The 23263-nt window shown below is 44.1% G+C and overlaps 1 protein-coding gene and 1 long non-coding RNA gene across 4 annotated transcripts in view; both read left to right on the top strand.

Annotated features, from left to right (window-relative positions):
• Window positions 1–23263, top strand: part of DLGAP4 (DLG associated protein 4) — a 100873-nt gene that overhangs the window by 44741 nt on the left and 32869 nt on the right. The window lies entirely within an intron of this gene.
• LOC138153447 (uncharacterized) lies at window positions 9–20640 on the top strand. The gene is made up of 2 exons (XR_011166383.1): window positions 9–11249; window positions 17319–20640. It is a non-coding gene; the product is annotated as an uncharacterized lncRNA (long non-coding RNA).

Here is a 23263-nt window from a genome sequence, read left to right on the forward strand (position 1 = left end):
GGCCACATGTGACCTTGAGGCCAAAGGTTCCCCACCACCTTATAACAAGGATTCAAAGAGAAAAAAAAATGAAGCAGTCCCTGCTTGCTTTACATTATGTCAGGGGAAACAACATGTGCGTAAAATAGTGTATACAGAGTGTATATAAAATAAATACAAAGTAATTTGGAGAGTTTGGGCACCATGGCCTAAGAGGCTAGACCTGGAAAGGCTTTGTGGGAGAGGGCAGGGGCTGGTGTTTTCAGAACAGTTGCTGTAAAGTCATGGAGTGGTAGGTGTGAGGCCACTTTGGCTGGACAAGAGCGATGTATAATCAAGCTGGAACCCAGCAGAATTCCTTTGTCCATTAGAATTAGAATGTAGACTGAGAGCAGGGTCTGACTTGCTTGGATTTAGATCCTACCCCAACCCTACTACCTGATACATAATAAGCACTTAGTAAATGCTTTATCCATCTAGCAAAGGAAAGGGACTTGCCCAAGGTCATTCATGCCAAGTATGTTAATGCCCTACCTGGTACTAGAATTAACTCTAGTTGAGAGCTGTTTACACTCACCTCAATGGGCACAACCCACAGGGCTCATGGGACTTAGAATTGGGAGAAAGTTTGGAGATTTATTGCAACCTAGTTAGAAACTTGAGGACCAGAGAAGGGAAGAGATACGATTATATACATAGCTAGAAAGTCTTGGGACAAGAATTGAACCTGAGTCTCTTGAAAGAATCTCCCTCTTTAGGATATGAGCAGCTTAGAGCAGCTAGTTGATGAAATAGAGATAAGGGCCTGGAATCAGAATCTGCCTGAGTTCAAATTTGACCTCAGACATTTATTAACTGTGACCCTGAGCAAGTCATTTCACCCTGTTTGCCCCAGTTTCCTCATCTGTAAAATGATCTGGAAGAGGAAATAGCAAGCTGTTCTAGTATCTTTGCCAAGAACACCCCAAATAGGATTAATCACAAAGCCTGACACCTGTAAATGATTGAACAAAAGCTGAGTAGGAGTGCTTAAATATAGGGTCTCCTTTTGTTGTAGAAACTCTGATCAACTTAATTCAAATGACAAACTTTGTTTAATGTGAACACACTTATAAGCAGGCATCCCTGCATGCTGTCCAGTTCTGTGCTAGGCTTCGATGGGAGGGAGGAAATCTGTTCCCTGCTGTCCAGGACCGTCTGGTTCAGCTGGGACAACCAGACTTATAATTAAAAATCTCAGGGAGACAGACTGTGATTGAATACCAAAAGGAACATTACGGGTTAGTGCTGAAGATATAGAGTTTATATGAAACACAATTCCTGCCCTCTGAAAACTCATAGCCTTGAAAGGGAATAAGATGCAAGGAGTGGTAAACAAATACGTGGAATTATTTTAATAAGCACTTTAGAAAGGTATGAAAGCATTACAAAAATAAAAAACACAGACTCAGAATTGGAAGGGACCTAAGAGGTGGTCCAGTGGGGAAAGGAGGGGAGGGGAGGAGAGAAGCACCTTCTCATTTGATCAGGGAAGGATTCCTGGAGGCGGTGGCATTTGAATGGGACTTGAAAGAATGGTTCAGAATTCAATAGGCAGAGAGGTAGAGCAGGGCATTCTAGACATAAGGAACATTGTAAGCAAATGCAATAGTTAACTTCATGGCTGTGGGTGGGAGAGTAACAGTCGAATCCTAAAATGTTAGATCCAGAACTGGAAGGCGCCTGGGGCCATTTAGTCTGTCCCTACCCCTCTTTTTAGAGATGAGAAGTTAAGCAGCTTGCCTGTGGTCACACAGGTGGCTATTGTCTTCCTATCTCTGTGTTTAGTGCCCTCCCATTATGCCATCCAGCCCCCCTCCATTTCCAGATTGGCTGGAGCATAGCAGCATGTAGGATAATCATAGGAGAGAAGACTGGATAGATGATACGTGATTTAGAGGCCTTGGAATGCCACACAGAGGCATTTTCAGCAGAAGCTGGGGCTGCCTCCCAATCACAGAAAATCTTTTCATTGCCCCACATCGTTTCATCTGACTTCCCAGCACTCAGGAGCTCCTCCTCTCAGGGTCCTGCCAGTGTTCCCATTCTCAGCTTCTGGGGTCAGTCATGGGCCCTGAGCATCCCTGGCTTTGCAATGGGAAACATGATCTCCCTTGCAGCTGCATCAGGGAGTCGCCCAGGCTCCCTCCCAGCTTCCAGGAAGTGCTCATGACCAGCTGGCTGGGCCGGGCCTGGCCTCAGTCTCTTCTTAGGCTTCAGCTGCTGGAAGTTCCCAGTGACCCCATTTGACTTCTTGTTGACGGTGGGCAGAGTCTGGGGTCTTTTCTCAGTGTTACCTTTTCAAGGATACCGGGGAAAATTGAGGGACTGTATACCCCACTATTGGAACAGGAGGGTAGGGCTCTATTCAGCAAGCATATGCCCATTGTTGCCTGTGTGCAGAGGGGGCTCAGCATGAGATGGTGTTTGGGGAAGAAATCCTTTGTCAGTCCCAGGCCAGCACTTGGGGAACTCAGTCTAAAGGGACTGTATTTAGCAGACACAGAACACCAATCACCAGTGATGGGTAGGCTGTGAAAGTGTGATGGAGAGCTTGGTACATCAGGGAGGGGCAGATAGGGAAGGCTTCTCTGAAGAGGTTGCATTTCCTAGGTTCCAAGTATAGAAAGGCCACCTGATGTAGGGAAGGAGTGGGAAGATCTTGAGTTCAGATTTGTATAAACTGTGCTACTTACTTCCCTGTAGGGCCTAGGACAAGTCACTTCCATTTCTGGGCCTCTGTTTTCTCCTCAGACATGAGGGCCTAGATCAGTGGTTCTTAACCTGGAGTTCATATACTTAAAAAAGAAAAAATTTGGATAAGTATTTTAATATAATTGGATTCCTTGGTAATCCTGTGCATCTTATTTTATGCATTTAAAATGTAGTTCTGAGAAGGCATCACCAGGCTGACAAAAGGGTTCATGACACAGAAAAGTTTCAAGAACCCCTTATCCAAGCCCCCCCCCCAGCTCTGACTCTCCCGTTTTTACAGATGACATGGCTGCTGCTTTAGTGAAGTAACTTGCCCCACTGTCAAACAGGTACTGAGTACTGGGGGCACGATTGGAACACACATCATCTAATTTCATACCCAGAGTTCTTCCACTCTACTGCTGGACCAGGCTTGGAATAGGAGAAGGCCTTGGAAGTAGAAAGGAAAGGGAATAAAAAAGGAAGGGCAAAGAGATCAATCACCAGCCGATTCTCCGTGTGGAGCAGCTTGTCAAAACAATAACTACTGGCTTTGCTAACTGCTTGCTATTTAGCTTTGGGCAAGTCATTCACTTCTTTAGGCCTCAGTTTACTTATTTGTAAAATGAGGGTGTTGAAGTAATTAATCTCTTAAGATATTTTTACCTCTTTCATGCTATGTTGTAAGATGTTAAGGCCAGAAGAGAAATTAATATGTCAGATCAGGCCAGCTCCTTTATTAAATCTGGGCAAACAGGCCCTGAGTGTCCTAAAAGGGTCATTGTTATAAGCTGTAATTTACTTGGTCCTCAAAGCTCAGGCTTGCAAGGGGCCTCAGAGGGCATCTCATCCAGTTCATGCCTAAACGGGAATTCCCCCTGCAACATCCCTGACAAAGGATTACTCAGCCTCAGCTTAAATATCTTTACTGAAACGGAACTGTTACCCAAGAAGCCTAGGCCCTGCCGCCCGGATTCCACCCTACCTTTCTAGCCTTTTCTCACTGTCTGACCCCTCCCAGCTCTGGGTTCTGGCCAGTCACCTAAATGAAAGATCGGGTGCTGAGCACCTCCACCCCAGAGCATGTTGTCACTAGATGGGGGTTTTAAAAGCAGGGTGTGACTCTTCTGTGAGTAACCCCTGGCTCCATAAGCTTTCTGAAGCTGGAGGTGAAGAGTCTATAATCCTAGGCTCTCTGGGGATAGCCAGTGGTCACTTGGAAATGTGGCGTCAGGCACCACAACTATGAGCACCATTTTCTGTTTTTTGTTTGTTGATTGGTTCCTTTTGGGGGGGGTATTGATATATTTTTATTGGTATTTTTATGCCATTTCTAAATATCTCTCCCCTCTCCAGAGTTATCCCTTTTAGCAAGGAATGAAAAAGAAAGGGGAAAAGGTAGTTTAGTAACGAGTTCTAACTGCACATCAGTGTTCCACACCCATAGCCCCCCACCTTTACAGAGAAGGGAGGGGTATATATTCTCAACTCCTGGACCAAGCTTAGACATTATATAGCATTCATTTTTGGGGGTGGGGGGAGGTGTTCTTTTCATTTACATTTTTGGTAGTCTCTGTAAAATTGTTTCCAAGATTCTGCTTATTTCACTTTGCATCAGTTCATAAAGGTCTTCCCATTTTCTGTATTCTTTATATCCATTGTTCTTATAGTGAAATAGTATTCCTTTATGTTTTTGTACCTGTTTAGCCATTTTCCAGTGAACAAGCATCTACTTTGTTTCTAGTTTCTTGCCACCACAAAAAGTAACAACCCTAGTTTTAAAGGCAAAGGTGGAGACTGCACCCACAAAATAGCCCCATGTTTCTAAGAGCTTTATGCTTACATTATCTCATTTGATCCTCTTACAACAGCTTTTTAGCTAGAAGGTAGTTTTAGTCCCCATTTTACAGATGAGAAAACTGAGACCCAGAAAACAATCACCCAGCTAAGAAAAGGAGCCAAGGTCTGCATCTCCACAGCTTCTCACTTCTCAGACCAGTGCTTGGACTAGGTTCCCTCTATTTATTGTTCAGTCCCTGCCTTTGGGGAACCTAAAACCATCCTATGTACAACCACTATATTACAAAGTATCAGGTGTGACATGGCCTTCCCCCAAAAATGTGACATGATTGTCTCCCCACCCCCACTGCCCCTTGTCCCCTGCAGACACTTAGTTCTGAGTGTCATGTTTTAGGCAGGACCTGGACAAGCTAGAAAGGAGAGTCCAGAGGAGGGAGACCCTCATGGTGAGGGAACAGGGCCGCTATCTGAGGATTAAACTAAAACATCGAGAGCCATGGTGGAATGGGTCACTACAGAGACATCATCATCTCCCCATCAAGGAAGATTTCCCTAGAAGATATTCAGTGATCACTTCCCAGGGATCTGTCCAGTAGAGTGGCTTTATTGCTCCAGTACAGGTTGAATCGGATCATCTCTAGAGTTTCTTTCAGCTCACATTTGTGAACTATTAAAATGTACACTGCAGGGGCAGCTAGGTGGTCAAGCGGATAGAGAGCCCTAGCCCTGGAGTCAGAAAGACTTGCGTTCAAATTCGACCTCAGAGGCTTACAAGCTGTGTGTCCCTGGACAAGTCACTTAACCCTGATTATCTCTCTTCTCCTACCCCCCCAAAATATATATACACTGCAGACAAAGGCTTCTGGAATTGAGAGGAGGCCTCCTTACCCAATGTCTTGGAAATCTCTCTACCTCTAGTCCCCAGTTTCCTCATCTGTAAAATGGCAAAGGTTGGACAAGGTGGTCTTTAGAGACCTTCCCGACTATAAATACCATGTTGCCTGTTCAGCGTGTATTGGAAGGAACTGGACATTTGGAGGGAACAGTGACCAGGGGAGAGATGCTCTTCATAGGCCATGGGTATAGAAAGGAGGAAACTGCTTAAAAAAAGATAATATCAATAGCATTTGGTAGCACAGGACTCCAGGGACCTGAGAGACCTCAAGACAGCCTGATGCCCCATGCAGCTTCTATGCTGCAGTAACCTCCAGCTAAGACCTGAACCTTTACCTAGAGCTTTTGCCTTTCTCCAAGGCTGCTTGTGCTTGAGTTTATACCAGTGAGCTGCTGCTAAGGGGCCAGGGAAATCTCACAGGTCAGAAAAGAGAACACGTCAAAGATTCAGAGATTGTCAGAGCCGGCAGTATCTTGGGAGGCAGGTTCTATTCCATCCCTCTCATTTGGCAGGACTGTAAAGTTTAGGTACCAGAAGGACTTGTCCAAGGCCAAGCAGAAAATTGTTTCCATCTTATTTCTCCTTTTCTCTTAGTCTGGAACCTTTAGAGGTTACATAATGTCGGTAGTCACATGACAGTGTACCTTATTAAGAGTTAGCCAGTCCTAGGGTTAGGCACTTGAAAGAGCCCAGCACTGGGAGTCAGGAAATCTGACTTCTTTGCCTGCTCTGCCATTAATTCACCGTGTAACATTAGGTAGGTCAGAGAAGAGAAGGCTAGAGAGGGGGGTATGGGGGTGAGGGCTCATAAGTAATCACTGTCTTCAGGTATTTCAAGGTCAAGCATGTGGAAGGACTAGACTTGTTCTGCCTGGATTAGGGGCCGCAGAACTAAGAGTAGTTCAGGGCAGATTTTAACTTAACATAGAAGGAGCTATCCAAAAGTGCAATGGACTGCTTGGGAGGAGGGTAGTGATCCCTGTCACCAAAGGTGTTCATATGAGGGCTGGATAATACTTGTTGGAGGTATTAAAATCTTGTAGAGCAGGATTTCTTAACCTAGGGCCCATGAACATTTTTTATATATCTATATATATGTTTCTGTAACTATTTCAATAAAAGTTTCCTTTGTGATGCCTTTTATTTTATGCATTTTAAAATATTCAGAAAGAATCCACAGGCATCACCGCACTGCCAGAGGGGTCCATGACCCACAAAAAGGAGTTAATGCCTGCCGTAGAGGGTAATTCCCATTCACATATGTGTGAAATTTGATAATCCTGGCAGTCTCTTCCAGCTCTTAATATCTTGAGTCCAAAGTCCTTCCCTGGACCTTTTTTGCCTTATCTATAACATGAGGTAAATGGTGATCTCCAGTATCCCCCTGGGTCTGACCTTCTCTGTTCTAAGGTTCCCCCATCCACCAGCTCTGGCATCCTGTGTTCTGAGGTCCACAACACCCTGTCCCTAGCTCTGACAGTCTGTGTCCTGAGCTTCTGAGATGGGCTGGTCAAAAGCTGCTTCTCCAAAGGAATGTGGAAACCATTATTTTTTTAATAACAGGTTTAGCAACAATTGTTTTGAATGGCACTTTCTCAATTGTTTTCATTAGTAAATCCTTCCCCAAAATATTATCCCCAATTTAATAAGGAGAAAAGTACTGCCCACAGAAACAGGAAGTGACTTGCCCAGAGTTAACATGACCACAGCACAGTCAGTGGCACGAGCAGGATAACACCTCCCCCACCAGTAACTGTTTCCGGTTCGATAGACCACCGGTTTGCCCACCCAAAGCTGCTTTCCTCTGCACAGGTACTATGTGAAGAAAGTCAGTGTTCGCCCTTCCAGTTCCAGGGGGAGTCGACTGAAGCATAACCAGTTCTCAGCTGGCAAGGGAACATCATTTCCCACTTCCCTTAACTGACCCTGTGCAGACCCAGAATCTCAGAGCTCAAGGGCACCTTTCAGAGATCTCTTTGGCTTCCCTGACAGGAAGTCATCCAGTTTCTGCCAAAATTCAGTTCAACAAATATTATAAAGTGCATTTATTTAGTTCCAGGATTACAAAGACAAAAAAAGAAAATCCCTACCCTGAAGGATCTTAAAATGGAGGTATACCAAAAACAATAGGTATACCACTAGTAAGTACAAAGTAATGGGGAAGAAGTCTAGAAAGGCCTCTTATAGAAAGTGGTACCTGAGCTGTGCTTTGAAGAAAGCCTGGGGAGACAAGAAGGGAGCACCTCCCAGAGGCAGAGGGACCACTTATTTGTTCTGAAGGCCCAGAGGGTGAAGACAGAATGTTGTGTATGGGAACAGCCAGCAAGATAGCTTGACTGGAGCTGGAGCAGAGTAAATGAGGGGGAGAGTAATGTGAAATCAGACTGGGAAGGTCTGGGAAGGTAACCAGATTGTAGAGGGCTTTAAACGCCAGCCTGAAGATTTGCAGTGGCAGGGAGCTCATTACCCCCTGGGAAAGCCGCCTCAAACAGCTGAGTACTAGGGAAATCATCCCTGCGACTCCTTCCACTTGTCTTAATTCTCTGCCTTCTAGGGTCAAGGAAAGCAAGCCTGCTGCCTCTTCCCCAGCCCCTTTTAAACTCATGGACAACCTGAACGAAACCTTCTTTGAGGGGCTTTTTGTTTACTGTTTTAATTTTAAACTAATTCCTTAGCCGGGAGGGTCACAGCAGTGAGAGATGATAAGTTGCACTGGCAAAGGTTATTTCCCCATCCTCCTCCCCCTGCAACAGATGAAGAAACTGGTGTTCAGCAAGGAAAAGGGACTCCCCAGGTCACACAGGACCAGAGCTGGGTCACTGGCCTCACTCTCCAGTCTGCAGTTAGTTCTTTGGGTTATGCCACACCAGCTTTGCAGATCAGATTCCAGATGTGGTGGTAGGATTCACTGATGACTAAGAAGCATAGGTCCCTGCCTGGATTCTACCCCCTTGCCTAGAGTACCCTCCCCTCTACCTCTCCAAGTCCTACCTTTCCTTCCCACCCCACCCCCACCCTGTACTCTCCCAGTCCAGGTTGGTTCCAGCCTGCAGTGACTTTCTCGGGTGCTTTAAATCATACCCTGCCTCATTCTTTATGCAGTTCATATCCTCTGAGCCTCAGTTTCTTCATCTATAAAATGAGCATTTAGCCAGCTTTTATTAAGCACCTACTGTATGCAAGGCCCAAGGCTCCATGCTAAGAATACCAGGCTAAATGACAGACATTGCTTCCCATTAGAGTAGCACCTAATTGGGGGTGACAAGTAAATAACTGATAGTCTTTGAAGAAAGGGAGGGACTTAGAGATAAGGGGAAACTGAATAAAAGCTGGAGTTTACACAGTGTTAGCACTCACATGACTTCCTACTGGAGCTGGAGAGAGGAAGATATATTCAGGACAGGGATAGAGAATAGGTCAATTTGCCATAACCTAGAAAAAGTGAAGAGTCATGGGATAAGTTTGGAGTCAGAATACGGAAGGCCTTAAATGCCAAGGTCAGTAGTTTGTATCATTCAACAATCAGATATTGTCTTCTGTATTCCAGGTACAAGGCTTTGCAATGGAATATACAAAGACAGAAATAGTTCTTATCCTCAAGGAGCTTATATTCTATTGGTGGGGAAATTGTATACTGTCTATTTACCTACAGAATGGTACAGGGTAATTTCGGGGAGAATGTGCTAGCTAGTAGCTGGTGAGATCAGAAAAGGCTTTGTGTAAAAGGTGGTACTTGAAGTGGGGTTTTTTTTAGGATTTTTTATTTTTTTTAATATTCGTTTTTAAAAATTTTGAGCTTCAGATTTTCTCCCTTCCTTCAACCCATTGAGAATGCAAGCAATATGATACCCTTTTATATATGTGAAGTCATGTAAAACATTTACATTTTTACCATGTTGCAAAGAAAGTGAAAAAATATATGTGCTTCAATCTGCACCCAAGAGTTCATCTGTTCTCTCTCAAGCATTTTTCCTAATGAGTCATTTATAATTGTCTTGGATCATTATCTTAATCAGAACAGCCAGATCTTTCACAGTTGATTGTTAAAATATTGCTGTTGCTGTGTACAATGTTCTCCTGGTACTGCTTCCATCACTTTGTATCACTTTAAATAAATCTTCCCAGGTTTTTCTGAAACCATTCCCCTCATCATTTTTTAATAGCACAATAGCATTCCATCACAATCATATCACAACCTGTACAGTCATTCCCTAATTGACGGGCATCCCCTCAATATCAGATTCTTTGTGGCACTTGAGACTAAAAGGAAACAAGGGACTCCAGAAGGCTGAGGTGATGAGAGAGTGCATTCCTAGCATGTGAGAGCTAGGGGGAATCGAATGAACACTCAGGGAGGCTAATTTGATCAGACCCTGTGGATTGGGACTAGATTGTGAGGGACTTTCAATTCCAAACAGAGGTATTATTTTTGATTGAGTCAATGGGGAGCCATTGTAGACTGAATAGAGCAGTGACATATCAGGCCTGCATTTTAGGGAAACAATTTTGTCAACCATATGGATGATGGTTTTCAAGTGGGGTAAAGGATTTGAGGTAGGGAGACCAATTATAAGAACTAGGTGAGACATGATGGTCTGTGATCTAAGGAGCAGTTGTGTGAGCAGAGAGAAGGGACCAGTTGCCAGAGATGTTGTGGAGATAGAAATCACAAGATCTGTTAACTGATTGGCTAAGTAGAGTTGAGTGAGAGTGAGCCGAGGGGAACATTGTGACTGACAGTCAACGTTGCTGAGTGACTGAAGGATAGTGGTGCCTTGGGCCGAGACAGGGGAGGTCTAGGAGTTCAGAAGAGGTCTGGGTTTGGAGTGAAAATAACTAGTTCTCATTTGGATGCGTTGAGTTGAGTATACTTAGGGGACATCTGGTTCACAATGACCACTAGGCAGTGAGTTGGTGATATGTAACTGAAGCTTAGCTTCTGTATTTCGTAGTCAGTGAAGAGCAGCTAAAAGTTTTGAATGCATTAGGAAGATTTTGGTGGAGGGGCAGACATGACAGAAGAAATAGAATGGCAACTGGGATGCCAGTTTGGAAGCTGTTACCGTAGTTCAATACTATAATACTGTGCGATTCACAGAAATGAATTGTCACTCCTTACTCTGGTGAAAGAAAGCCGTGTCTTTCCAACTGGATGGTAAGCCCCTTCTGGATTCTCATTCAGAGCTGTGTTGGGTTTGAAAATGTTTAGAACAAGGTGGTTCTGAGAAAAGTACTGGGGGAGATCTTAGAGAAAACTGAAGGGGGGAGGGGCAGGGATTGGGCCAAGGGTAGGGAAAAAAGGTCTGAAAGCTCATTATATTTATTGAGTATAACCAGCTGGGCGGAAGTCAGCTGAATTACCCAGAGAGGGAGTGGGGGAAGAGAAGGAGGCAGAGCACCCAGAGCCCCCTATACAAGACTGTTTTGTCGACGGGACGTCTCCCCTGCCCTTTAACAAAAGCGAAAGTAGGTGGCCCAGCAGGAAGTATCGTAGCCGCACCCCACCTGACTCCGACTGCTTTGTATCGGGCTCTGGGGTTGGAGCTCAGGCTCCTGGAATTGGTCCTCTGAGCAGTCTTAAGTAGCAGGTCAGGGTGGGGTGCTTTGCCTGCCCAGAGGCTCAGGTGGAAACAGGTTGGGGAGCCAGGCAGTCTGGCATCCTGATGGTTAAACGTGCTTGGGAGACTGGCTGAAGGTGTGGCTTCCAGGAGCCGGGAGGGCACAGGTGTGGGCGGCCTGCATGTCAAGCCTTTTAAACCTCAGCCTCACTAGACAATTTTATGCCTCTCTCTGACAAGTGCTGGTGGGGGCTGTGGGATCTTCAGGTGGAAGCTCTCCAAAGGTAAGATGCCACATTATTCCTGCCCAGGTCCTGGATTTTTCCTTGCTGGAGTCATATTAGCCCCAAGCTCTGGGGGACCTGGGATGCAAAGCTGGAAGGGACCTGAGAGATCATCTCTCTCCATGAAGGTTTAGCTACAGCTTAATTTAGAATTTTCTTTAGAGACCTTCTGTTTACACCCTCTCATTTTGAGGCCCACAGAAAGGGGATGACATACCCCAAAGTCACACAAGTTGCAGAGTCAGAATTTGAATCCAAAGCTCTTTGACTCCATAAGCAAGACTCTTTGCACCTCTGTTGATTGCTTCTGCAACAGCAGACAGGCAGTTTTCCTAATCGGGTTAGATATCCACCTTTTATAGGACTTTCTCCCTCTCTTCTGGCAAGGATTATAAGACTTGCTTTACCTGAGGATTAAGTTTTCATGTCGTTTTTGTCAGCAGCTTTTCTCTTCTCCTGTTACCATTTTTCTCAATTCCTTTTCTAAGGAAACTCCCTGGGTTGCCAGTCTGTTGTAAGTTCCATATGAGTTGGCGCCGGCTCTTCCCCAGCTGGCTCAGGTACCAGCCATTCTCTGGTGTTTACTCAGCCATTCAGACTTTGCCAGAGAGTAACTTCAGACAGGCTCCCCATTTCAGCGGGAGCCTGGGACCACCTGGGGGGAGGGTGGTTACAGAATCCTAGGTTCTGGGAGGTGTACAGAAGGAACCTCGAGGGCATTGTGCTTTTCTCCTGCCTGAGCAGGAAATCCTACTTTAGGTGTCCCAGAACAATCAGTTTACCACCTCAACACACAGCTCCTTCTGTTCTTGTTCTGTGGGAGTGATTATTAGAAAGTTTTGATATAATCAAAAGATCAGTGCCTTGGAAATTGAGACCTGGATCCTGTTCCTGGTTCTCTGTGAGGCTTTGAACAAGTCCTATATTCCAGTAAGAGTTAGTTTTCTGATCTTATAAAATAAGGCAGCTAAACAGCTGATATCTGAGATCTCATCCTGCTCAGATTTGTGATTTCAGTCTTGCAAATCTCTAGTTTGTCTTGAGGCAGTATGGTACAGTGGTTGATTCCTGTAGTTCTGCTACTTATTAGCTATGAGACCTTGGTCACAGGACACAACTGAAACAACTCAACAACTACCACCAAAAAAGCAAGGGGTTGGGGCTGTCAGAGGTGTCAGACACCAGGCCCTACCTAGTGCTAGCTAAATCAGATTAATATGTAATTGGGAAATAGTTAACGAAATAAAAATGCAGTAGAACATAAATAATGTTAGCATGTTTGTTTCTGAGTTAATGTAATATACAGTTTTTAGGGATCTTTGTATGTGGTTAGGTATATTTGTTTCTATTAGGGTTTGACACCTCCTGGTATAACATATAGCATGAATAAAGTCCAAGACTTGGAATTAAGCAAAACTGTGATTCACATCATCTCAGTCTAGACTCTAGAAAGTGACACTAGCTTCTACCTTGTTTGTTTGGGGACAGGGTGAGACACTGCTGGGGGTAGAGAGGGAAGCAAAGGTTATGTCTCCCTGGATACCAGTTGCTTTGGTGAAAAAGGGGAAGCATGGCGTAGTGTATAACATGAGTAAAGTTCAAGACTTGAAATTGGGTAGACCCAGGTTCAAATCCTGCCTCTGGTATTTACTGGCTTAGGAGACCACGGACAAGCCACTTTGTTTATTTGACCCCTCACTGTGCTTATCTGTAAATGGGGTTTTTATGAGGTCCGAGTGAAGTCGTGTATGTAAAGCGCTTTGTAAATGACAAATTATTCTTGTCCTTATTACATGAGTAAATCTGACAGTGAGACAATCTTTATTTTCTTAAGTGTTACTGAAATGGGAGAAAAAAGGCCAGTTTTAGCTCAGTATAAGGAAGAGCTTTCCTTTAGTAGAATGGGTTGCCTTGATATAGGGAGTGAGTTCTCTATCACTGGAGAACAACTATTCAAACAGAAATTCTCTACTACTATAGAGAATCGGTGTGCTTCAGTCAAGAGTTGAACCAAATTCTCTCTGGGTTCCTTTTGTGTCTGAGTAGCAACATTTATCATTGTGTGATATAGTAGACATGCACCAAATGCTGTTATTGAGGGCCAAGCTTGGAGTCCTGTTAGCTGTGTGAGCCCGGCTACAAGTTATTTCCCTTCTCTGTTTCTTCACCTGTAAAACTGGTGTTTTGAATATTATACAATGGTTTTTGTAAAGAAAGTGATTTTCAGATGATAAAATGCAGTGAAAATAGAGATGATTATTCTGTAACATTTTTTTTAAATTTAGCTTCTTGTTTAAAAGGACAAAATTCCCTGGGGGACAGAGGAGGCTTCTACTGAGCCAACTCTGGAGATACCTTAGACCAAGGGTGGGGAAACCTGCTCCCTCCAAGCCACCTGTGGCCCTCTAGGTCCTCAAGTGTGGCCCTTTGACTGAATCCAAATGTCATAGAACAAATCCCTTTCATAAAGCCTAGACTCAATCAAAAGGCTGCACCCAAGGACCTGGAAACTGTGGGTTCCCCACCCCTGAGATGGAGACATTAACTAATTATTCTTGCTCATGCTTAAGCGTTCAGGTGCCCTCCCTATCTTGGGGCAACCTGGTATCAGTCATACAAGTAGATTCCATTTGTAACATTTGCAAAGCACTTAGAAAAGTGCCTGACAAGTAGCAGGTTCTATTCAAATGCTTGGGTTTTGCTTTTGTTTTTTAAGTGTTATAGGTCAAGTCTTTCCTTGTGGTCACCTGATCATAAGCAATTTCAATCATTGGCACCAAGTTATTTGTTCTTTTGCCATTTTTCAGTCCTGTCCAACTCTTTATGGCCCTATTTGGGGTTTTCTTGGCAAAGATACTGGAGTGGTTCGCCATTCCCTTCTCCACCTCATTTTAGAGATGAGGAAATTGAGGCAAACAGGGTTAAGTGACTTGCCCAGGGTCACATAGCTGGTAAGTGTCCGAGGCTGGATTTGAACTCTCAGTGAGGATGAGTCTTCCTGACTCCAAGCCCAGTGCTCTATCCCCTGTGCCACATACTTGTGGCAAGATGGAGGAGGTGAGATATTGATCAGTTATACCGGTGGCTCATGTTTATATAGTGCTTTCAGGTTTGTAAAGCCCTGGCCCATTTGATGCCACCACCCAGTGAGTTGTTTGAGGCATTACTAGTCCCGTTTTATAGATGAAAAGAAAAGCAGCCTTAGAGAAGTGATGTGACCTGCTCAGAGTCACATAGTAAGTGTTAGAGGCAGGATTTGAACCCAGGTCTTAGGAGTACGGTGCTCTCCCCACTATGCAGTGGAGCTGTCTCTGTCATGATCACATTTAGAGAGAAGAAGACAGTGTTGTTCCGTGGCCCCTCTCCAAAGCCATCTTAGATATGCTCAGTGTAGTACAATATTTCCAAAGTGGTTCCTTTTAAAGAACAAAATTTGGGGCAGTTTGTGAAGACGCCTCACCCCCATAGTCCTTTCCTATTCTAATTCTGAGTCATACACAATGAAAAGGAGCATCTCTATTAGATTATATTCCTGGTCAAACCATTTGATAAATCGCTGATTTATTCTGTTTGGCTCAAGCAAGTCCCTTCACTTCTAAAATATCAGAGCTGGAAAGGGCTTCTGGCAGCAGCTGGTCCAACCTGTACCTGAAAAAGAATGCCCTCTGCTGTATCCTCAACAAGTGGTCAGCCAGATTACTACACTTGAAAACCTCCGTGGATGGGGAGCTCACTACCTTTTATGGCAGGCCATTCCATTTGTGAACAGCTCCAGCTGTGCCCTTCTCTGATTCCAAGAGAGTTTGCCCACTTGAACCGACAAGAAAGTGTTGCTGAAGCCTCTGTCTTTAGGCCAGGCTGAGGGTTGGACTCCATTATGCAGTAGACAGCAAAATGTGTGGTGATGTCATAGACCTCTGGGATACCCCCACATGGCTTTGGCAAAAAACTGGAAACCAGACTCTTGGTTTGGGGGGAGACAGTCATTGTGGACTAGAAGACCATCTTAAAAGAGGCAGGCTTTCCTGGAGAAGTAAAGTCTGAAAGGTAAAATTCTACTGCCAAACCTTTAGGGAATTTTAAAGTACAAAACACAGTCTTTTAGGCAGGATAATTTTTAAAAATGATAATAGGTTTTGGCATGCCCCTCCCCCCAATATTCTATCAGAATACTTGTAGAAATGGCTTCATTACTACTCTAAAGAGCCCTCAAGTAAATTGTGAAGCTCTTTTCCTGCTTCTCTGATTCTGGGAAGTAAACTTTGTGTCACTGGTCTCATTGGGTTCAGTGCTTGCAGACTCTTTTCCTGGCAGAAAAGTCCAAATACTTGCTGGGTGAGCCAGCCCCCTATGTGAAGAAGGCTCTAGGGAGGATGAAAACTGTCACAGGTGACCCCATATACTGGATCAATTGCTCAAACATCTTCCAAAAGTATAGTTAATAGGTGTGCACACACAACCCCTCACACATACACACACACACACACACACACACACACAAACACAGTGTGCCAATAGGGAGGAGTCTAGATTCATAGTTTGTCCGAACTAGATCAGTAGACCAACTCCCTCATTTTTTTCACTAGGGGAAACTGAGGCCCAGAATGGTGGAGTCATGTCATATCTTTCCTCAGTATATCCAGTTAGTAATATCAGGCCTAGGGCTCGAAACTAGGTCTGATACCTCTCCTTTACCTTCTACTATCCTCCCCTGCCCTTTAAGGTTTGGGATATCCCCTAAAGCCACGGGACAGAGGAGTGGGGAGGTGTACTCTGTCAGCCTTTATTCAGAAAACCCCTGTGGACTTGCTTACCTCTTCACTGGGTTATCAGCCAAAGATCCAGCAGCTTCCCATCTGGGGGCAGCAGAGCTTAGGTGAACCGTGGTAAGAATTTAAAAACCTCAGCACAATTCCTTTTTAAAAAAAGTTTTTAACCCGTAAAACTACACTTCCTCTAAAATGTTTATAGAACTCTGTTGTCCTGCCTCTCAGGGCACCAGGGTGGAAGAATCTTAATGGTAATTTCTCCCAATTCCTTAATGTGAAATATGAGTAACAGAGGCAATGCCAGCTTTGGAGGACGTGATACAAAACCCATCACCACCACTTACCACACCTGCACAACCTCCAGGAGCCATTTTCTTCAAACTATAAATTGAACGAAGAGGTTGGAGTAGATTGACCTTTTCTAAATTCTGTTTAAGCCCCAGATGTCTGATTCTTCCTGATGTCCTAGTCCAGAACTCTCTGTAACATCCTGACTCCAGGTCAAAACTTTTCAGTGAGAGGGTGAGGGCAAAGCATTGGATTCCAGGCAGTACTGGAATGAGGGAAGGGGGGGTAGAGAATAATCCCATTTCTCACATTTTTATAGTACTTTAAAGTTTACAGAGTGTTTTCTCCATCACAGCCCTGTGAAATCAGCCATATAGTACTGTATTAGCACCCTTATAAAGGTGAAGAAACCAAGATAACTCAAAAAGTGTGAATGGTGAGGGTCAGGGCTTAATAATTGTACTCAGGTCTCCTGTCTTCTAAGCCAATCACTGGGTTTCCCACACACACTTATTTTCATTGATGTATTTTGTGTTTCTGTTTGCATCATCCCACATTTCTGAATATTTTCCTCTCCTACTCATTGAAGCCATTCCTTTTAATAAATATTACAAAAGAAAGTGAGCGAAGCAGTTGTGTAAACAACCTTTATTATGAACTGTCTAATAATCTATACAGCATGTACACGTAGTGTCCCCCTTCCTCTACAAAGAAGAAAAGGAGGTGCATTGAAGGCAGAACTTTCTAACAGTCAGCTGTCAAGCCATGAGCTCTCTAAGCACAGCTGTCTGAATTGAAAGTTATGAGCTATTAAAGAAGGGCTCCCATTCAGATGATTCTTTGAGAGTGTGGAGTAGAATAATTCTGAAGACCTAGAAGCTAGGAGGTCTCCTTTCTTGATACTAACTAAAGCAAGTTCTTTCTCTAGGCCTCAATTTCTCCTCTAAAATAAGGGTTGGACTAAATGATGATTAAGGAACGTTCCAGCTCTGATCTTATCCATTTTTAACAGATATTTGAAAGGGACAGAAGGGCCACATTTCCTGACCTATTATTCTGAAAGGTTTATCCACTATCTTGGGCCTTCTGGAGAGCAAGCTGTTAAGGTAAAAGCTTTAGAAATGCCCTTTCTATTCCTTTCTGAGAACTCAGTTAACTGATGCAAAGTGAAATGAGCAGAACCAGGAGAATATTGTAAATAGTAACCAGCAGCATTATAAAATGAATAATTTAGCCATTCTCAGCAATACAATAATCCAAGACAATTCCGTAGGATTTATGATGAAAAGAGCTATCCACCTCCAGAGAAAGAACTATTGGAGTCTATATGCAGATCAAAGCATATTTTTAAATCTTTATTTCCTTTTCTTTTTTTCTATGTTTTCTTTTGCAAATGGCTAATATGGAAATATGTTTTGCATGGCTGCATATCTATAATGTATATATTGAATTGCTTGCCTTAAGGAGGGGAGTGAGAAAATTTGGAGCCGAAAAAATTTTTTTTAATGTTTAAAAAAACTTTATATGTGATTGAGAAAAAAAGTAAGCGACTTTAGGGGGGAAAAAAACGCTCCATCAAGTCACAGGGTGAAAAAAAATAACCAAGGGGTGGCTAGGTGGCACCGTGAGTAGAGCACCAGCCCTGGAGTCAGGAGGACCTGAGTTCAAATGTGACCTCAGACACTTAACATTCACTAGCCATGTGACCTTGAGCAAATCACTTAACCCTAATTGCCCTGCCCTCCCCCCTCCAAAAAAAAAAAAAAAAGAACCGAGCCTTTAAAGTAGCTGGTCTCCATCATTAGCCATGAAGGAAGACTGATAACATCTTTTTATTTTTAGCCCCGTGACCAGCAAGGGGATGAGTTTATAATAGGAAAAAACACAGAACTGAACATCAGCCCTTTCTCTGCAGCTCTTGATGGCTCTGTAGATGCAGTAGTCATAGATAATCCTACAATCTCAGAAGGCATCTGTACTCTGGCTCTCCCAAAATAGGAAATCCCGTCCTCAACTATGAGAAGGGAATCCACTACCACTCACTACTATCTTAGGATACAATAAATGTTTGTTGCCTGAAGCCATTACCACCTGCTGTAAGCCAACTTTTTGGTAGTTTTATTCTGGATTTATTTTTTTTATCTTCTTGTTTTTCCCAGGCTAAAAGAGTAGCATCCAGGGGCAGCTGGGTGGCCCAGTGAATAGAGCACCGGCCCTGGAGTCAGGAGGACCTGAGTTCAAATGCGACCTCAGACACTTAACACAAAAAAAACTAGCCGTGTGACCTTGGGCAAGGCACTTAGCCCCAAATTGCCCTCCAAAAAGCAAAAAAAAAAAAAAAAACTAGCAGCCACTAACTGTTCCAATGGCACTTCTGAGTTTTAGCATGATAGGCTGGTTTACCCCTCCTTAAGCAGGTAGTGACACCCCCCTACCACCATATTGGTGCTAAGCAACTTTAGTTCAGACACCTCCTGAACTCCAGAGAACCATACAGTTTCAACCATTGCTGGTAACAGACCCATTAGCACCACTGCTGGCTTCTGCTGGTTTACCTGTGTATTCACCCACCCTTATAACCTTAAATAAAACTTAAAGATATCATTGTAAGGTCCATGTTGATTCTTGCTTTTACTTATTTTCCCCAGCCTTTTGTTATCTGGGCCTGTGAAGTATTCGGTCAGGACGCCATTTTGCTTTTGTCCAATCCTCAGAGATTGTCCTCTAATTGGGCCTGCAAGTTTTGTTTAAAGGAATGGCTTACAGACCAAGTGACTTCCCCATCCCCGGAAGTCAAGCAGAGGCTGGCATACCATGAAGGGAAATGTCTGAATGTCGTAGTAGCTTTTAAACTAATGGAGCTCCTGGCTGATCAAGTCAAGTATTTCTTCACCTGGCTGTTCCTTATTCTGGTGATGCCACAACTCCTGTCCCCATCTGTATCCTGCACAATGCTTTAGTTAATTCTCCAACTGGAGAATCCTAAAAAGAGAGGAGGCAAGGGTCAGAGTTAGAATCTGTAATTTAGTCATCCATTCTCAGAGTTGAGAAGGGGCTCCGTAGGTCTTGTCTAAATTCCGTTCTCTTTCTTCTCCCCAGGATACACAACCCACTTTCCATTTCCCAGTAGCCCTTCTTTGCGTTGCAACTTCTGTCTCTGCATCTGGAGGCAAAGGCCAGAAGTAGGACATTCTGTAGGTGAAGTTAGGTCAACCAGGGCCAAGTAGCTCTTTCACCTACTACTTCTGACATAGTCACTTCCCCTCTCAGTGGCAGTCAGCTCCTCTGTAAAATGGGTATAATAACACTTATCCTTTCTCCCTGCCTCCGAAAGCCTGAGGGAGAGCCTTTTGTCAAACTGTAAGCGACTGTAGAAATGTGACCATTATTATTGTTGTTGTTTGTTGTTTCTGCGGCTTCCCAGACTCACTCTGGGAAGGCATGTTGGGACAGAGACCTCCACCCCAGCAGCCTGTGAGTAATCTCCCCAGACCATAGTCAGCAGTTCCTCATGTGTCAGCTGTTAATGAGACTAGCTGCTGCCCTAGCAACAGGGTGGGGGAGGGGCAAAGAGGCGAGTCAGCCAGCTGGCCATCTCCCTACAGTCCACAGCCTGCCCACCTTCCCAGGAATGCAGCCACCCCCAGAACTGGGCGTGGATGGGAACCACTGAGGAGGGCCAGCATGGAGTGTTTTCCTGTTGCTTGGCTGCTGAAACCAGAGTTCCAGGGTTCTAAGCTCTTCTGTTCTATGGTTCTTCTGCCCTTTAAAGGGTGAAGGTGTCTCCAACGAGGACCAGATTCTAGAACTCAGAGCTAGAAGCAACAGTAGAGAAAGGGCTAGGTGACTCTAACACCACCATCCCCAAAGGAAACTGAGACCTGTTTGAAAAAGCCAGATGTAATATGACCATTCCATTCTAACCTAGATCTAAAAATTATAGAAAAGAAACCATCTAGTCCAGCCCCCTCATTTTATAAGTGGGTAAACTGAGAAATAGAGAGGAAAAGGGACTCATTTACAGTCGCTCAGTGTTCAAACTCACATTTGCATACCATTTTAAAATCACAACCAAACAATCTGGTGAGGCAGGTTATGCAGTTAAGTAGTAATTCCTCCATTTTACAGGTGAAAGAGAATGAGATTGAAAGGCAAAATACTGCATTCACTGGGCCCCCACCCTCCAAGCTGGGATTTGAAGCCAGGCCTTCCAATTTCTGAATTCTTTGTCTCTTTTTCCAGACCAGGGCCTGCCTAAAGAGGGCTGTTTGCCCATTGCAACCTTCTGTAATATTTTAAAACTCCTGGTGCTCATCATCACCCCCTCCTCCCTCAGTCATTAAGCCAAATTGTCAAGTAATGGCTTACCTCAATCCATCAAACATTTACTTAGTGTCCATTCTGTCCTAAGCCTTGTTTGGCCCTAGAGATACAAATATGAAAAACTACAAATTGCCAGTCTTCAAGGAACTTATAGTGTAATAAACTTTCTCTCTACTGTCTTTCTGAAAAGATATACAGTTATTATCCCTTCCACTTTGCAACTTTCCCCTTCATAGTTCCACTGTATCTCAGGTCAGCATAAGAAATTTTTTATTATTTTTTTTTTCTTTTTGGAGGGGGGAGGGCAGGGCAATTGGGATTAAGTGATTTGCCTACGGTCACATGGCTAGCAAGTGTTTTGTCTCTTGAGGCCAGATTTGAGCTCAGGTCTTCCTGACAACAGGGCCAGTGCTCTATTCACTGCACCACCTAGCAGCCCCAGCATAAGAAATTAAATGGGAATTGGGGGGAGTTTTGCAGAAGCTGCAGATGACACCGAAGAAGTTTAGAAACTCAGAAATGCATAAAATATATGTATAGTATTCTATTTTATCTTTTTTTATTTTTTAACATTTTATCTTTTAGTACCATAATAATTCAGGCTTCTTCTCTAGTACAAAGGGAGGGTCAAAAACTTTTTCCCAGATTGTGGGGGCACAGAACCCCTAACCCCCTCAATGTGGAAGAGTTAAGTGTACTATAAACTGAATAAGGCCACACTCCTCCCAGCCCAGGCCAATATCAGCTTTCACTTGTAGAAAGGGGATACTCAGATCAGGAATCTTGAATTAAACACACTGTCTGGCTGCCTCCCCAGCCTGCCAGGTGAACAGATTGGTGAATGTTTGTGGTAAAGGGGGAGATGTGTGGCAGTGAGAGCCCAGGCCAAGTCACTTGGATTCTGTTCTCTGCTCTGCCTCTGACTTTCTCTGTGCCCTTTGGGTAGCTAGCTAGGTGAGCTTTAAAAAACCCCTTTCATCTCTCAACTTCAGAGCCAGAAAGGGTCCTTAGATCATCTGGTCTTACCTCTTCATTCTACAAACAGGGAAACAGAGAAACCTTAATGATAATTAAGAATAATAACTGACATTATAATGCTCAACAGTTCAGAACATCCCTGAGTATAATTATCTATTGGAGAGTCTAGGGGGGAGGGGGTGTCAGGATTATAGCCTTTATAACTCAGTGCTACAGTCTTTGAGTTTGGCCTCCAGAGGTCAAACCGGTGCCTAGGTAAGATAAGTCCTCCTGCACTGTCCCTGAGAAGTCCTCTCCATCTGAGCATGTCCAGCAAAGGAGAGTTTACTCACTACTCCACAGCTCCTTAATGTTAGCATTCAGAGCCCTCCGCGATCGGGCTGTCCTGCTATACTCTCCCTTCCAGCTCAGTTGAGCTATTTACTTTCTCCCTCTGTGCATGCCCCCTATTTCCCTGACACTATTCCTTAGTCCTTAGCATTCCCTTATCTCCATCTCCATAATCTCTGCCTCCTAAAAATGTTTCTCAATGAAGACCCATCTCAAATGCTGACATCTCTATGAAATCCCTGATTCTCCATACAGATGCTCTTGGGATCTCACGTGCTCCACCTCACACCTCTTAGGTGCTTTCCAGAGTCTAGTCTGCATCCTAATTACTGTACAAGTGTCTTATCCCCCACCTGGACTGGGAGTTTTATCAGGGCAGAGGTTGTCTTTTTCTTTCTTTGCCTCTCACCCCACCCATACTCCCACATCCCTGTCCCTAAAGCAGAAGGCCCTGCATAAAGCAAGTGGTTAATCAACATTGGCTGAATTGATCGGACGTGATATTGTGAGCCAGTCTCTTTGCATCTGCCTGCTCTAGCTTACACCACTCCCCCTCTCCTGCTTTCACTCCTACAATACCTGCCCACCAGAGCTGGGAAACATTGATGTTCTGAGTTCCTCAAATCCACACTTGATATTTTGTGATTCCCATTCAGAAAAATCATTCTATGTCAAACCTCCATAATTAGAGTCAGAAACCATCATAGCACATAGGTGCAGGTAGTCTTCAGTTCCTTTCAGCCCCTCAAGGGCTTAATTGCTAATATATGGGATCTTTTCCATGTCTAGTAGATGAGAAAGAACCTTAAAAAACTCCTTTTCAGTTTTTCCATCCATGAAATAGGTCCAATATGGTGTTCTCAACATTTTCCCCCAAAATCTTAAAATCCCTTAATCTGGGGGGGGGGGGGAATATGGAAGATGTTAAACTTAGGCCTAGAAACTGCCTTTCTCAGTGTCAGCCCCACCCAGCAGGGGCTCATTCAAAGACATTAGGACCCCTGTCTCCACAGATACACTGGGCCTAGGCCACAGGAATACCTGTAGGGTGGGAACTGTTGGCAACAGGAAATCTTAGCTGGCAACAAGGAATAGGCCCAAGGAATATAGATCAGAGTGTTATATTACGTGCTGATGTGGTGGGTATTGCTCTAAGAACTGAGCCAGCTGCAACCTCAGTAACTGAATATGTAATAGAGAAGGCAGGGACTGTGGGGGTAAAGAAGTCATCATCAGGCATCAAGTCTGAACATCCTTGAGCTAGCAGAAATAGCCAGGTGAGCCTCGGCCTAGAGGGCATGAGACTCTGTGTGTCCTCCCTGGGCT

Source organism: Petaurus breviceps, unplaced genomic scaffold (assembly GCF_028583685.1).
Source record: "Petaurus breviceps papuanus isolate PSGF00001 unplaced genomic scaffold, PetGlider_PUasm1.0 90994, whole genome shotgun sequence".
Taxonomy (NCBI): domain Eukaryota; kingdom Metazoa; phylum Chordata; class Mammalia; order Diprotodontia; family Petauridae; genus Petaurus; species Petaurus breviceps.